The following is a 14,686-nucleotide window of genomic DNA, read 5'->3' on the forward strand; positions in this document are numbered from 1 at the left end:
TGAACAAGAGAGCATGGATTAAATAATACTTATTATGCAGTAATGGAGAATATGTCGGAGTTTTGGAGATGCTTTATCTTCTGAATCTCTGCTTTCCCCCTTGTCTTCTTCTTCACGCACGCAAGGTTCCTCCTATGGCAAGCTGTGTGTTGGTGGATCACCGTTGTCAATGGCTACCATCTGTCCTCTCAGTGAAAATGGTCCAGGTGCGCTGTCACCGCACAGCTAATCATCTGTCGGTTCTCACTCATGCTGGAATAGGATCCATTGATCCTTTTGCGTCTGTCACACGCCCAACCCTTGTGAGTTTGAAGCTCGTCACAGTCATTCAATCCCTGAATCCTACTCGGAATACCACAGACAAAGTTTAAACTTTCCAGATTCTCAAGAATGCTGCCAATGAATTCTAGCTTATACCACGAAGATTCTGATTAAGGAATCCAAGAGATACTCATTCAATCGAAGGTAGAATGGAAGTGGTTGTCAGCCACGCGTTCATAGGTTGAGAATGGTGATGAGTGTCACGGATCATCACATCCATCATATTGAAGTGCGAATGAACATCTTAGATAGAAACAAGCGTGTTTGAATAGAAAACAGAAATAATTGCATTAATTCATCGAGACACAGCAGAGCTCCTTGGTGCACGAAATTGTGATCATCAACAATGGCGCCAAATACTTAGAGCTCTCAAACGTGAATCACATTTTGTCACAATTCCGCACAACTAACCAGCAAGTGCACTGGGTCGTCCAAGTAATACCTTACGTGAGTAAGGGTCGATCCCACGGAGACTGTTGGCTTGAAGCAAGCTATGGTCATCTTGTAAATCTCAGTCAGGCAGATTCAAATGGTTATGGAGGATTGATAATTAAAAATAAATAAAACATAAAATAAAGATAGAGATAGAGATACTTATGTAATTCATTGGTAGGAATTTCAAATAAGCGTATGAAGATGCTTTGTTCCTCTTGAACCTCTGCTTTCCTATTGCCTTCTTCCAATCATTCATACTCCTTTCCATGGCAAGCTTTATGTTGGGCATCACCGTTGTCTATGGCTACTTCCCGTCCTCTCAGTGAAAATGTTCTACGCACACTGTCACCGCACGGCTAATCATCTTTCGGTTCTCGATCATGTTGGAATAGGATCCATTGATCCTTTTGCGTCTGTCACACGCCCAACACTCGCGAGTTTGAAGCTCGTCACAGTCATCCCTTCCCAGATCCTACTCAGAATACCACATACAAGGTTTTGACGTTCCGGATCTCAGGAATGGCCGCCAATAATTCTAGCCTATACCACAAAGGTTCTAATCTTAGATTAGAAACCCACGAGATACACATTCAAGCTTGTTTGCATGTAGAACGGAAGTGGTTGCCAGGCACGCGTTTATAGGTGAGAATGGTGATGAGTGTCACATAATCATCACATTCATCATGTTCTTGGGTGCGAATGAATATCTTGGAGAAGAAATAGACTTGATTTGAATAGAAAAACAATAGTACTTTGCATTAATTCATGAAGAACAGCAGAGCTCCACACCTTAATCTATGGTGTGTAGAAACTCCACCGTTGAAAATACATAAGAACAAAAGGGTCTAGGCATGGCCGTGAGGCCAGCCCCCAAACGTGAAAAGGTCTATCAAAGTCTTTTTTGTAAAAGTATCTTTGTAAAAGTATGAAAATACAATAGCAAAAGGTCCTATTTATAGAAAACTAGTAGCCTAGGGTTACAGAAATAGGTAATTAATGCAGAAATCTTTTTCCGCGCCCACTTGGTGTGTGCTTGGGTTGAGAATTGAGGCTTTCATGTGTAGAGACTTTTCTTGGAGTTAAATGCCAGCTTTTGTGCCATTTTGGGCATTTAACTCCAGCTTTTGTGCCAGTTCTAGCGTTTTGACGCCAGAATTCTTAAGCTGACTTGGAACACCGGTTTGGGCCATCAAATCTTGGGCAAAGTATGAACTATTATATATTGCTAGAAATCCCAGGATGTCTACTTTTCAACGCAATTGAGAGCACACCAATTGGGCTTCTGTAGCTCCAGAAAATCCACTTCGAGTGCAGGGAGATCAGAATCCAACAGCATCTGCAGTCCTTTTTCAGCATCTGAATCAGATTTTTGCTCAGGTCCCTCAATTTCAGCCAGAAAATACCTGAAATCACAGAAAAACATACAAACTCATAGTAAAGTCAAGAAATATTATTTTTATTTAAAAACTAATAAAAACATAATAAAAACTAACTAAAATATACTAAAAACATACTAAAAATAATGCCAAAAAGTGTATAAATTATCCGCTCATCACAACACCAAACTTAAATTGTTGCTTGTCCCCAAGCAACTGAAAATAAAATAGGATAAAAAGAAGAGAATATACAATGAATTCCAAAAACATCTATGAAGATCAGTATTAATTAGACGAGCGGGGCTTTTAGCTATTTGCTTCTGAATAGTTTTGGCATCTTACTTTATCCTTTGAAGTTCAGAATGATTGGCTTCTATAGGAACTCAGAATCCAGATAGTGTTATTGATTCTCCTAGTTAAGTATGTTGATTCTTGAACACAGCTACTTTATGAGTCTTAGCCGTGACTCAAAGCATTTTGTTTTCCAGTATTACCACCAGATACATAAATGCCACAGACACATAACTGGGTGAACCTTTTCAGATTGTGACTCAGCTTTGCTAGAGTCCCCAATTAGAGGTGTCCAGAGCTCTTAAGCACACTCCTTTTGCTTTTGGACCACGACTTTAACCGCTCAGTCTCAAGTTTTCACTTGACACCTTTACGCCACAAGCACATGGTTAGGGACAACTTGGTTTAGCCGCTTAGGCCAGGAATTTATTCCTGTGGGCCCTCCTATCCATTGATGCTCAAAGCCTTGGATCCTTTTTATTTTACCCTTGCCTTTTGGTTTAAAGGGCTATTGGCTTTTTCTGCTTGCTTTTTCTTTTTTTCTTTCTTTCTCTTTTTTTTTTCTTTTTTTTTTGCATTTTTTTCGCATATATATATTTTTTCTGCAAGCTTTTCACTGCTTTTTCTTGCTTCAAGAATCAATTTTATGATTTTTCAGATTATCAAATAACATTTCTCCTTTTCCATCATTCTTTCAAGAGCCAACAATTTTAACATTCATGAATCAAAAAATTCAAAAAATATGCACTGTTCAAGCATTCATTCAGAAAAACAATAGTATTGTCACCACATCAAAATAACTAAACTGTTTTAAAATTTGAAATTCATGCACTTCTTTTTCTTTTTAATTAAAAACATTTTTTATTTAAGAAAGGTGATGGATTTATTTTCATAGCTTCAAGGCATAGACACTAAGACACTAATGATCATGTAATAAAGACACAAACATAGATAAACATAAAGCATAATTTTTGAAAAACAGAGAAATAAAGAACAAGGAAATTAAAGAACGGGTCTACCTTAGTGATGACGGCTAGTTCTTCCTCTTGAAGATCTTATGGAGTGCTTGAGCTCCTCAATGTCTCTTCCTTGCCTTTGTTGCTCCTCTCTCATGACTCTTTGGTCTTCTCTAATTTCATGGAGGAGGATGGAATGCTCTTGGTGCTCCACCCTTAGTTGTCCCATGTTGGAACTTAATTCTCCTAGGGGGTGTTGATTTGCTCCCAATAGTTTTGTGGAGGAAAATGCAACCCTTGAGGCATCTCAGGGATTTCATGGTGAGGAATTTCCTCATGTCCATGAGTGGGATCTCTTGTTTGCTCCATCCTTTTTTTAGTGATGGGCTTATCCTCATCAATGAGGATGTCTTCCTCTATGTCAATTCCAGCTGAATTGCAGAGGTGACAAATGAGATGAGGGAAGGCTAACCTTGCCAAAGTATAGGACTTATCTGCCACCTTGTAGAGTTCTTGGGATATAACTTCATGAACTTCTACTTCCTCCCTAATCATGATGCTATGGATCATGATAGCCCGGTCTATAGTAACTTCAGACCGGTTGCTAGTGGGAATGATTGAGCGTTGGATGAACTCCAACCATCCCCTAGCTACGGGCTTGAGGTCATGCCTTCTTAGTTGAACTGGCTTCCCTCTTGAATCTCTTTTCCATTGAGCGCCCTCTTCACAGATGTCTATGAGGACTTGGTCCAATCTTTGATCAAAGTTGACCCTTCTAGTGTAGGGGTGTGCATCTCCTTGCATCATGGGCAAGTTGAATGCCAACCTTACATTCTCTGGACTAAAATCTAAGCATTTTCCCCGAACCATTGTAAGCCAATTCTTTGGGTCCGGGTTCACACTTTGATCATGGTTCTTGGTGATCCATGCATTGGCATAGAACTCTTGAACCCTTAAAATTCTGACTTGTTGAATGGGGTTGGTGAGAACTTCCCAACCTCTTCTTCAAATCTCATGTCGGATCTTCGGATATTCACCCTTTTTGAGTTTGAAAGGAACCTCGGGGATCACCTTCTTCTGGGCTACAACTTTGTAGAAGTGGTCTTGGTGCACCCTTGAGATGAATCTCTCCATCTCCCATGACTCGGAGGTGGAAGCTTTTGCCTTCCCTTTCCTCTTTCTAGAGGTTTCTCCGGCCTTAGGTGCCATAAATGGTTATGGAAAAACAAAAAGCAACGTTTTTACCACACCAAACTTAGAAGGTTTGCTCATCCTCGAGCAAAATAAGAAAGAAGAGAGTAGAAGAAGAAGAAATAGAGGAGATAGATGGGGCTTAGTATTTCGGCCAAGGGGGAGAAGTAGTGTGTATGTTGTGTGAAAATGAAGGAGTGAAGATGGGTTTATATATGAGTGGAGATGGGGGTATGGTTCGGCTATTATGGGTGAGTTTGGGTGTTAAAGTGGTTTAAATTTGAATGGTGAGGTAGGTGGGGTTTTATGAAGGATGGATGTGAGTGGTGAAGAGAATGGTGGGATTTGATAGGTGAGGGGTTTTGGGAAAAAGGTATTGAGGTGATTGGTGAATGGGTGAAGAAGAGAGAGAGATGTGGGGTAGGTGGGGATCCTGTGGGGTCCACAGATCCTGAGGTGTCAAGGATATCTCATCCCTGCACCAAGTCGCATGCAAAAATGCCCCTTTTTGCCAATCCTGGCGTTAAACGCCAGGCTGCTGCCCATTTCTGGCATTTAACGCCAGCTTCTTGCCCATTCCTGGTGTTAAACACCAGTCTGGTACCCATTTCTGGCGTTAAACGCCCAGAATGGTGCCAGACTGGGCGTTTAGCGCCCATTCTGCTACCCTTACTGGCATTTAAACGCCAGTAAGTTTCTCCTCCAGGGTGTTTTATTTTTTTATTCTGTTTTTCAGTCTGTTTTTGCTTTTTCAATTATTTTTGTGACTTCACATGATCATCAACCTACAGAAAACATAAAATAACAAAAGAAAATAGAAATTTAACATAGATAATTAAAGATTGGGTTGCCTCCCAACAAGCGCTTCTTTAATGTCTATAGCTTGACAGTGGGCTCTCATGGAGCCTCACAGATGTTCAGAGCAATGTTGGAACCTCCCAACACCAAACTTAGAGTTTGAATGTGGGGGTTCAACACCAAACTTAAAGTTTGGTTGTGGCCTCCCAACACCAAACTTAGAGTTTGACTGTAGGGGCTCTGTCTGACTCTGTATTGAGAGAATCTCTTCATGCTTCCTCTCCATGGTTACAGAGGGATATCCTTGAGCTTTAAACACAAGTGAGTCTTCATTCACTTGAATGATCAATTCTCCTCTGTCAACATCAATTACAGCTTTTGCTGTGGCTAGGAAGGGTCTGCCAAGGATGATGGATTCATCTACACATATCCCAGTCTCTAGGATTATGAAATCAGCAGGGATGTAGTGGTCTTCAACCTTTACCAAGACATCCTCTACAAGTCCATAAGCCTATTTCTTTGAATTGTCTGCCATCTCTAGTGAGATTCTTGCAGCTTGTACCTCAATGATCCCTAACTTCTCCATTACAGAGGGAGGCATGATGTTTATACTTGATCCTAGGTCACACAGAGCCTTCTCAAAGGTCATGGTGCCTATGGTACAAGGTATTGAGAACTTCCCAGGATCTTGTCTCTTCAGAGGTAATTTCTGCCTAGTCAAGTCATCCAGTTCTTTAGTGAGCAATGGAGGTTCACTCTCCCAAGTCTCATTACCAAATAACTTGGCGTTTAGCTTCATGATTGCTCCAAGGTACTTAACAACTTGCTCTTCAGTAACATCTTCATCCTCTTCAGAGGAAGAATACTCATCAGAGCTCATGAATGGCAGGAGTAAATTCAATGGAATCTCTATGGTCTCTGTGTGAGCCTCAGATTCCCATGGTTTCTCATCAGGGAATTCCATGGAGGCCAGTGGACGTCCATTGAGATCTTCCTCAGTGGAGATCACTGCCTCTTCCTCCTCTCTAGGTTCGGCCATGTGAGACGTGTTTATGGCCTTGCACTCTCTCTTTGGATTCTCCTCTGTATTGCTTGGGACAGTACTAGGAGGGAGTTCAGTAACTTTCTTACTCAGCTGACCCACTTGTGCCTCCAAATTTCTAATGGAGGACCTTGTTTCAGTCATGAAACTTTGAGTGGTTTTAATTAGATTAGAGACTATGGTTGATAAGTCAGAGTGGCTCTACTTAGAATCCTCTGTCTGTTGCTGAGAAGATGATGGAAAAGGCTTGCTATTGCTAAACCTGTTTCTTCCACCATTATTGTTATTGAAGCCTTGTTGAGGCCTCTGTTGGTCCTTCCATGAGAGATTTGGATGATTTCTCCATGAAGGATTATAGGTGTTTCTATAGGAATCTCCCATGTAATTCACCTCTTCCATTGCTGGGTTCTCATGATCATAAGCTTCTTCTTCAGGGGAAGCTTCCTTAGTACTGCCCGGTGCAGCTTGCATTCCAGACAGACTTTGAGAAATCATATTGACTTGCTGAGTCAATATTTTATTCTGAGCCAATATGGCATTCAGAGTATCAATCTCAAGAACTCCTTTCTTCTTATTTGTCCCATTATTCACAGGGTTTCTTTCAGAAGTGTACATGAATTGGTTATTTGCAACCATCTCAATGAGTTCCTGAGCTTCTGTAGGCATCTTCTTCAGATGAAGAGATCCTCCAGCAAAGCTGTCCAATGACATCTTGGACAGTTCAGACAGACCATCATAGAAGATACCTATGATGCTCCATTCTGAAAGTATGTCAGAAGGACACCTTCTGATCAATTGCTTGTATCTTTCCCAAGCTTCATAGAGGGATTCTCCTTCCTTCTGTCTGAAGGTTTGGACTTCTACTCTAAGCTTGCTCAATTTTTGAGGTGGAAAGAACTTTGCCAAGAAGGCATTGACTAGCTTTTTCCAAGAGTTCAGGCTTTCTTTGTGTTGTGAATCCAACCATGTCCTAGCTCTGTCTCTTACAGCAAAAGGGAAGAGCATAAGTCTGTAGACCTCAGGGTCAACCCCATTGGTCTTGACAGTGTCACAGATTTGGAAGAATTCAGCTAAGAACTGATGAGGATCTTCCAATAGAAGTCCATGAAACTTGCAATTCTGTTGCATTAGAGAAACTAATTGAGGCTTAAGCTCAAAGTTGTTTGCTCCAATGGCAGGGATTGAGATGTTTCTCCCATAGAAGTCGGGAGTAGGTGCAGTAAAGTCACCAAGCACCTTCCTTGCATTGTTGGCATTGTTGTTTTCGGTTGCCATGGCTTCTTCCTCCTTGAAGAGCTCTGTTAGGCCCTCTAGAGAGAGTTGTGCTTTAGCTTCTCTTAGCTTTCTCTTCAAGGTCCTTTCAGGTTCAGGATCAGCTTTAACAAGGATGCCTTTGTCTTTGCTCCTGCTCATATGAAAGAGAAGAGAACAAGAAAGTATGGAATCCTCTATGTTACAGTATAGAGATTTCTTGAAGTGTCAGAGGAAAAGAAGAATAGAAGGAGAAGGTAGAAAGAGAAGAATTCGAACTTATCAAGAGGGATAGAGTTCGAATTGTTGATAGTGGAGGAGTGTTAGTCCTTAAATAGAAGGAGGTGAGAAGAGGGGAAGAATTTTTGAAATTAAAGTAAAAGATTTTGAAATAATTAAAAGAAATTTTGAAAATTTGATTGATGATTTTCGAAAATTAAAATTGGGAAAGAAATTAAGTGATTTTTGAAAAAGATTTTGAAATTAGAAATAAAAAAGATATGATTGAAAATTAATTTTTGAAAAAGATGTGATTGAAAAGATATGATTGAGAAGATATGATTGAAGATCAATTTTTAAAAAGAAGGTTTTAAAATTAAAGTTGATTACTTGACTAACAAGAAATTAGAAGATATGATTCTAGAATTTAAAATTTGATCCTTTCTTAATAGGCAAGTAACAACTTGAAAATTTTGAATTAAATTACTAATTGTAGCAAGGATTTTCAAAAATAGTAAAAAAATAAAAAAAATGGAAAGAAATTGATTTTGAAGAGACATGATTGAAAAGATATGATTTGAAAAAGATTTGATTTTGAAGAATTATGAAGATTTGAAAAAAATTTGGATTAAAAACAAAATCTTCCCTCTAATGTCATCCTGGCGTTAAACGCCCAGAATGGATGCCATTCTGGGCGTTTAACGCCCAAAATGCTACCTTTTTGGGCGTTAAACGCCCAGCCAGGTTCCTTGGCTGGCGTTTAAACGCCAGTTTTCCTTCTTCACTGGGCGTTTTGGACGCCCAGCTTTTTCTGTTTAATTCCTCTGCTGAAGGTTCTGAATCTTCAATTCTCTGTATTATTGACTTGAAAAGACACAATTTTGAAAATATTTTTGGATTTTTAATGATGAGAATCAATAAAAAATGCAACTAAGATCAAATAAACAATGCATGCAAGACACCAAACTTAGAAGTTTGTATACTAAGGACTATAACAATTTGAAAATGCTGTAAGAAATAACAAAACACACAAAACAAGAGAATTTAAAGATCAGAACTAGGAAATCATCAAGAACAACTTGAAGATCAATGAAGAACATATTACATATATTCGAAAAATGCAAGAAGAAGAAAGACATGCAATTGACACCAAACTTAAAAATTAGACACTAGACTCAAACAAGAGACATAAAAATATTTTTGATTTTATGATTTTAATTTTTTTTTATTTTTCGAAAATTATATGGAAAAGAGAATAAAGAGATTCAAAACTTTTAATAAGAATTCCAGGAATCATGCAATATTAGTCTAAAGCTTCAGTTTAAAAAGATTAGACATGGCTAGCCAAGCTTCAGCAGGACATTACATTCAGCAACTAAATTGATGAGAATCAATCAGCTTTTGAGATGATAAGAACATCGCCTTGAAACTCTAAAATTCATTCTTAAAAATTCTGAAAAATAAAAAGAAAAGTACTTAATCTAAGCAACAAGATGAACCGTCAGTTGTCCAAACTCGAACAATCCCCGGCAACGGCGCCAAAAACTTGGTGCACGAAATTGTGATCATCAACAATGGCGCCAAAGACTTGGAGCTCTCAAACGTGAATCACACTTTGTCACAATTCCGCACAACTAACCAGCAAGTGCACTGGGTCGTCCAAGTAATACCTTACGTGAGTAAGGGTCGATCCCACGGAGACTGTCGGCTTGAAGCAAGCTATGGTCATCTTGTAAATCTCAGTCAGGCAGATTCAAATGGTTATGAAGGATTGATAATTAAAGATAAATAAAACATAAAATAAAGATAGAGATAGAGATACTTATGTAATTCATTGGTAGGAATTCAGATAAGCGTATGAAGATGCTTTGTTCTTCCTGAACCTCTGCTTTCCTATTGCCTTCTTCCAATCATTCATACTCCTTTCCATGGCAAGCTTTATGTTGGGCATCACCGTTATCAATGGCTACTTCCCGTCCTCTCAGTGAAAATGTTCTACGCACGCTGTCACCACACGGCTAATCATCTGTCGGTTCTCGATCATGTTGGAATAGGATCCATTGATCCTTTTGCATCTGTCACACGCCCAACACTCGCGAGTTTGAAGCTCGTCACAGTCATCCCTTCCCAGATCCTACTCAGAATAACACAGACAAGGTTTAGACATTCCGGATCTCAGGAATGACCGCCAATAATTCTAGCCTATACCACGAAGGTTCTAATCTTAGATTAGAAACCCAAGAGATATAGATTCAAGCTTGTTTGCATGTAGAACAGAAGTGGTTGTCAGGCACGCGTTCATAGGTGAGAATGGTGATGAGTGTCACATAATCATCACATTCATCATGTTCTTGGGTGCGAATGAATATCTTGGAGAAGAAATAGACTTGATTTGAATAGAAAAACAATAGTACTTTGCATTAATTCATGAAGAACAGCAGAGCTCCACACCTTAATCTATGGTGTGTAGAAACTCCACCGTTGAAAATAAATAAGAACAAAAGGGTCTAGGCATGGCCGTGAGGCCAGCCCCCAAACGTGAAAAGGTCTATCAAAGTCTTTTTTGTAAAAATATCTTTGTAAAAGTATGAAAATACAATAGCAAAAGGTCCTATTTATAGAAAACTAGTAGCCTAGGGTTACAGAAATAGGTAATTAATGCAGAAATCTTTTTCCGGGCCCACTTGGTGTGTGCTTGGGCTGAGCATTGAGGCTTTCATGTGTAGAGACTTTTTTTGGAGTTAAACACCAGCTTTTGTGCCAGTTTGGGCATTTAACTCCAGCTTTTGTGCCAGTTCTGGCATTTTGACGCCAGAATTCTTAAGCTGACTTGGAATGCTAATTTGGGCCATCAAATCTTGAGCAAAGTATAGACTATTATATATTGCTGGAAAGCCCAGGATGTCTACTTTCAAACGCAATTAAGAGCGTACAAATTGGGATTCTGTAGCTCCAGAAAATCCACTTCGAGTGCAGGGAGGTCAGAATCCAACAGCATCTGCAGTCCTTTTTCAGCCTCTGAATCAGATTTTTGCTCAGGTCCCTCAATTTCAGCCAGAAAATACCTGAAATCACAGAAAAACACACAAACTCATAGTAAAGTCTAGAAATATGATTTTTATTTAACAGAGCCAATACTTTCAACCAAGGTTACGCAAATAACAGAGTCATAATTGTTTCCAATTCAACAAATACAAAACCAAAGGTGTGAAAAAAAGTGGACATTAAATTCTAAATTGTCTATGATTATAGTCGTAATTGTTTCCCAAAATGAAAACAACTCTATTTTGACAAATAACCACCTAAACCTATTGATACTAAGCAACAAAAACACTTCTTTCTTGATGGCTTGAGTCCTGGAGTTGGAACAATCGGAGGGGGCATGTTGAAGTAAGATTAGCAGAAGGGTTTGTTATAACAAAGTACTACACTTAGCATTGTAACTACTCGTGCTAAGAAACTACAATAATTGCCTACTAAACACACACAAGAAGAAGGAGACGAAGTGTTGAGTTTTAGAGAAAAGAAGAACAAGAAGTGTCATTGATCAAATAACACATAATCTCAATATTTTCATTACCTGTTGCACATGAAACGATGACTTTTTTGTTTTACTGGGTGCCAAACACCAAAACGATGTCGTTCCTTTGATCCAACGTGGCAGTGGTTATGCCATATTAATAGTCCCATTATTGACTCGTTGTTGGAAAGGGGCTCAAAGACTGCATGTCCAGAGCTCAATCTAGAGGGGATTTAAAATAGTGTAATTTGAACCTCAGGGGTCAAAATGGTGCAGGGAACCAATCTAGGAACTACTTTGGGGATATATTCCTTTAGAAGGTTTGAAGTTCAAAGTTGATGATCAAATGAATAGAATCTTCACAAGAACAATCACTGAAGAAGAAGTTAAGAGAGTTGTTTTCTCTGTTTACTCCTTGTCAACCCTAGGTGAGGATGGCTTCATAGCAAAGTTTTTCTACTTTTATTGAAAGATTATCAAGCAAGATGTCATTCAAGCTGCTATAAGTTTAATCTTTAAAGGTAAAATACTTCATTCCCTAATCATACCCAAATTTTCTTGATTCCTAAGGTTACAAGTGGTGACTCAATAACTAAGATTCGTCCTATTAGTCTGAGCAAAGTTTTCTGTAAGGTTATATCTAAAATTTTAGTTCATCGTATACAGTTTTGTATGATTAAGGTTTTAAGTATGAATCAGAGTGATTTCATTAAGGACAGGCTGATAAGTGATAACGTTCTTATGACTCACAAGTTTATACACTTTTGGAAGAACAAGAGACAAAATGCCCTAAAGTTGGATTTGAGTAAAGCTTATAACTGAGTTAGATGGAATGTTGTATGGGAGATGCTCAAAAGGTTGGGTTTCTATCATAAATAGATTGGTTGGATGTAGAAGTGTATGTCTACGATATGCCACTCTGTTCTTGTGGATAGTTTCTTTCACAGGTTTTTTAAGCCTACTAGGAGTCTTCTCTAAGGTGATCCCATTTCTCCTATCTTTTTCTAATTTGTGTAGAAGATTTATCCCATTATTCTACATAGGAGAATAAAGACAAGATATTTTAGTGTCAGATTACTAGCCTAAACAAGTCTTCAATCTTTTTTAGTCGTAACACTTTGATTGATATGAACAACAAGCTTGTGAGGGTATTGCAAGTTTCACATGTTGATTTCCAAGACAAATACTAAGCCCTTCTTGTGATTGTGAATAAGTAAAAAAAAGTCACATTTATTAATAAAGTTATTTATTAACAATATTCAAAGAAAAAATGTGTTTTTGCCAGGATCAACGAGATAACGAAAGGAAGCTTCAGCGAATAAAGTGGGACATGACTGATTCATTGATTACAAAGTCTTCAAATATAAGTACTTTCTCTTTTTTTCCTTTATGAATGGTCAAACTGGCTATAATCCTTCTTGGTCTTGGAGAAGCATGCTTGAAGGCAGAAATATGATTAAGAAAGGTGTTAAATGAAAAATTAATAGTGATTCTCAGGTTTGTATCTACAAAAATGTTTGGAATAACAACAAGGTGAAGATTCAGAGAGATTCATTTAACAGCTCAAACTAGAGTTTTATTTGGATCAATTAATTAATGCTACTTGATAGTAATTGAAATGAATGTCTAATTCATAACACCTCAGCTATGGTGGCTCAACTCATAATTTTACATACTCCCAGAATTCAAGGACATGATAAACTTATTTAGGGTAAGGAGAAAAGATGTGCTTATAATGTCAATTCTGGATAGCAAATCAGCTTTTAGTTCTTCCACCCACCTTAGGAGTACCTTCCAAAAAATTCCACAATAAAAAACTAGGGTGCTTAATCTAGTAGCTGAAATTTAGTTATTCCTTCGAAAGGTAGTGCATAATGGTATCCTTGCGAGAGAGAATTTCCAAATCATAATCCAAACAATGTCATCAATTTGCCCTAAATGCAATATGAAGGAGGAAAAAATCTTGAATTGTTTACTAAAATGACCTCATTCAACTCGAATATAGTTTGAATCTGGAATCACTAACTCACCCGATGTCTTCGACGAGCTCTGAAAAGGATGATCTCTAATTCTTGTATCAGACTCTCTGATAACAGTGGCTCACGAAGGAGATGTGTAGTAGTGATGATTTTCTAGAAAATATGGAGAAGTATGAATCTCAAAGTCTTCAAAAATAAAGATATCTCAAGCTCAAAGGTTGTCTTAGCTGCAACCAATGCAAAGAATGAATTTTGTGGAGTTGCTCTATGATAATAGCTTCTTCTCTTTTCCGTTTTTTTTTTAACTTTTTTTTATCTATTTTGTTTTAGTTGATTATGTATTTTTTATTTGAAGAATTTCTTTTTTTTTCTTTGTTATTATAAACCAACTATTTTATTATTCAAGTAATAAAAAAATTTTATTTAAAAAAAGTAAATAATGTTTTCATTTTAACTGACTAATATTATTTTCAAATGAGTTCAAATTTTATAAGAAAAATCAATTAGAATCTTTTTTTTTCTTGTTATATTAGTAAAATTATTAGAAGACACAAAAAAATTAACATTATTAAAAAATCATACTATATATTTACAATTCATTAAAAATAACCATATATTTGCCATCATATAAATATTCAGAGTACTTTGTGTATATAAATTTTTTTCAAAAACAAAAATAACAGTTTAAAAGTTAGTGCAATGCAAAACAATAAAAAATAAAAATATCAAACTACAAGGAATCCAAGCTTCTAGAGAAAGCAACCAATACATAGTTTTTTAAATTTATTGTAGTCAAATTTTTTAAATTTAAATATAATATCAACTGTTAAAAATAGTCTTGAAAAGATGTATTCAAGGTACATTAACTATAGTTAATTGTAGTTAAATCTTTTTCAAATTATCTACAAAAATTAAGATATTATTTAATTCTCACTTCTTCCCTTTATTAATTTTTTCATTTTAGTGAAGCTTAATCCTCATTATTATATCAAGCTTTTGCAACTTACATTTTTTTTAAAAATAAAAATTGACATTAAAACCCTATTTATTTAAAATATATGTTTTTTATATTGACTTCAATTTATCATATAGATAGAGTAATTTACTTAAAGAAATTAAATGGAGATGAAAACTATTAGATTGTCCTAATTCTAAATGAACAACATTTTTATCCTTTACTTTTTAATATAAATCATTGCCTTAATCCTAGTTTTAATAAAAAAATATATAAAACCGGCAAAGAAACAACAATTAATGTCTTAATCAAAAACCATGGTTAAGTGACAGTGTGTGCACAGGATATTGTG

At 37.1% G+C, this 14,686-nt stretch overlaps 2 long non-coding RNA genes across 2 annotated transcripts; one reads left to right on the forward strand and one right to left on the reverse strand.

Annotated features, from left to right (window-relative positions):
* Positions 1–10,271: 10,271 nt before the first annotated feature.
* On the reverse strand, positions 10,272–13,671 carry LOC140177901 (uncharacterized). The gene is made up of 2 exons (XR_011869515.1): positions 13,431–13,671; positions 10,272–10,945 (listed from the first exon to the last, which is right to left on the reverse strand). It is a non-coding gene; the product is annotated as an uncharacterized lncRNA (long non-coding RNA).
* On the forward strand, positions 11,786–12,959 carry LOC140177902 (uncharacterized). The gene is made up of 2 exons (XR_011869516.1): positions 11,786–11,921; positions 12,686–12,959. It is a non-coding gene; the product is annotated as an uncharacterized lncRNA (long non-coding RNA).
* Positions 13,672–14,686: the final 1,015 nt, after the last annotated feature.

This window comes from Arachis hypogaea, chromosome 13 (assembly GCF_003086295.3).
Source record: "Arachis hypogaea cultivar Tifrunner chromosome 13, arahy.Tifrunner.gnm2.J5K5, whole genome shotgun sequence".
NCBI classification, from domain to species: Eukaryota; Viridiplantae; Streptophyta; class Magnoliopsida; order Fabales; family Fabaceae; genus Arachis; species Arachis hypogaea.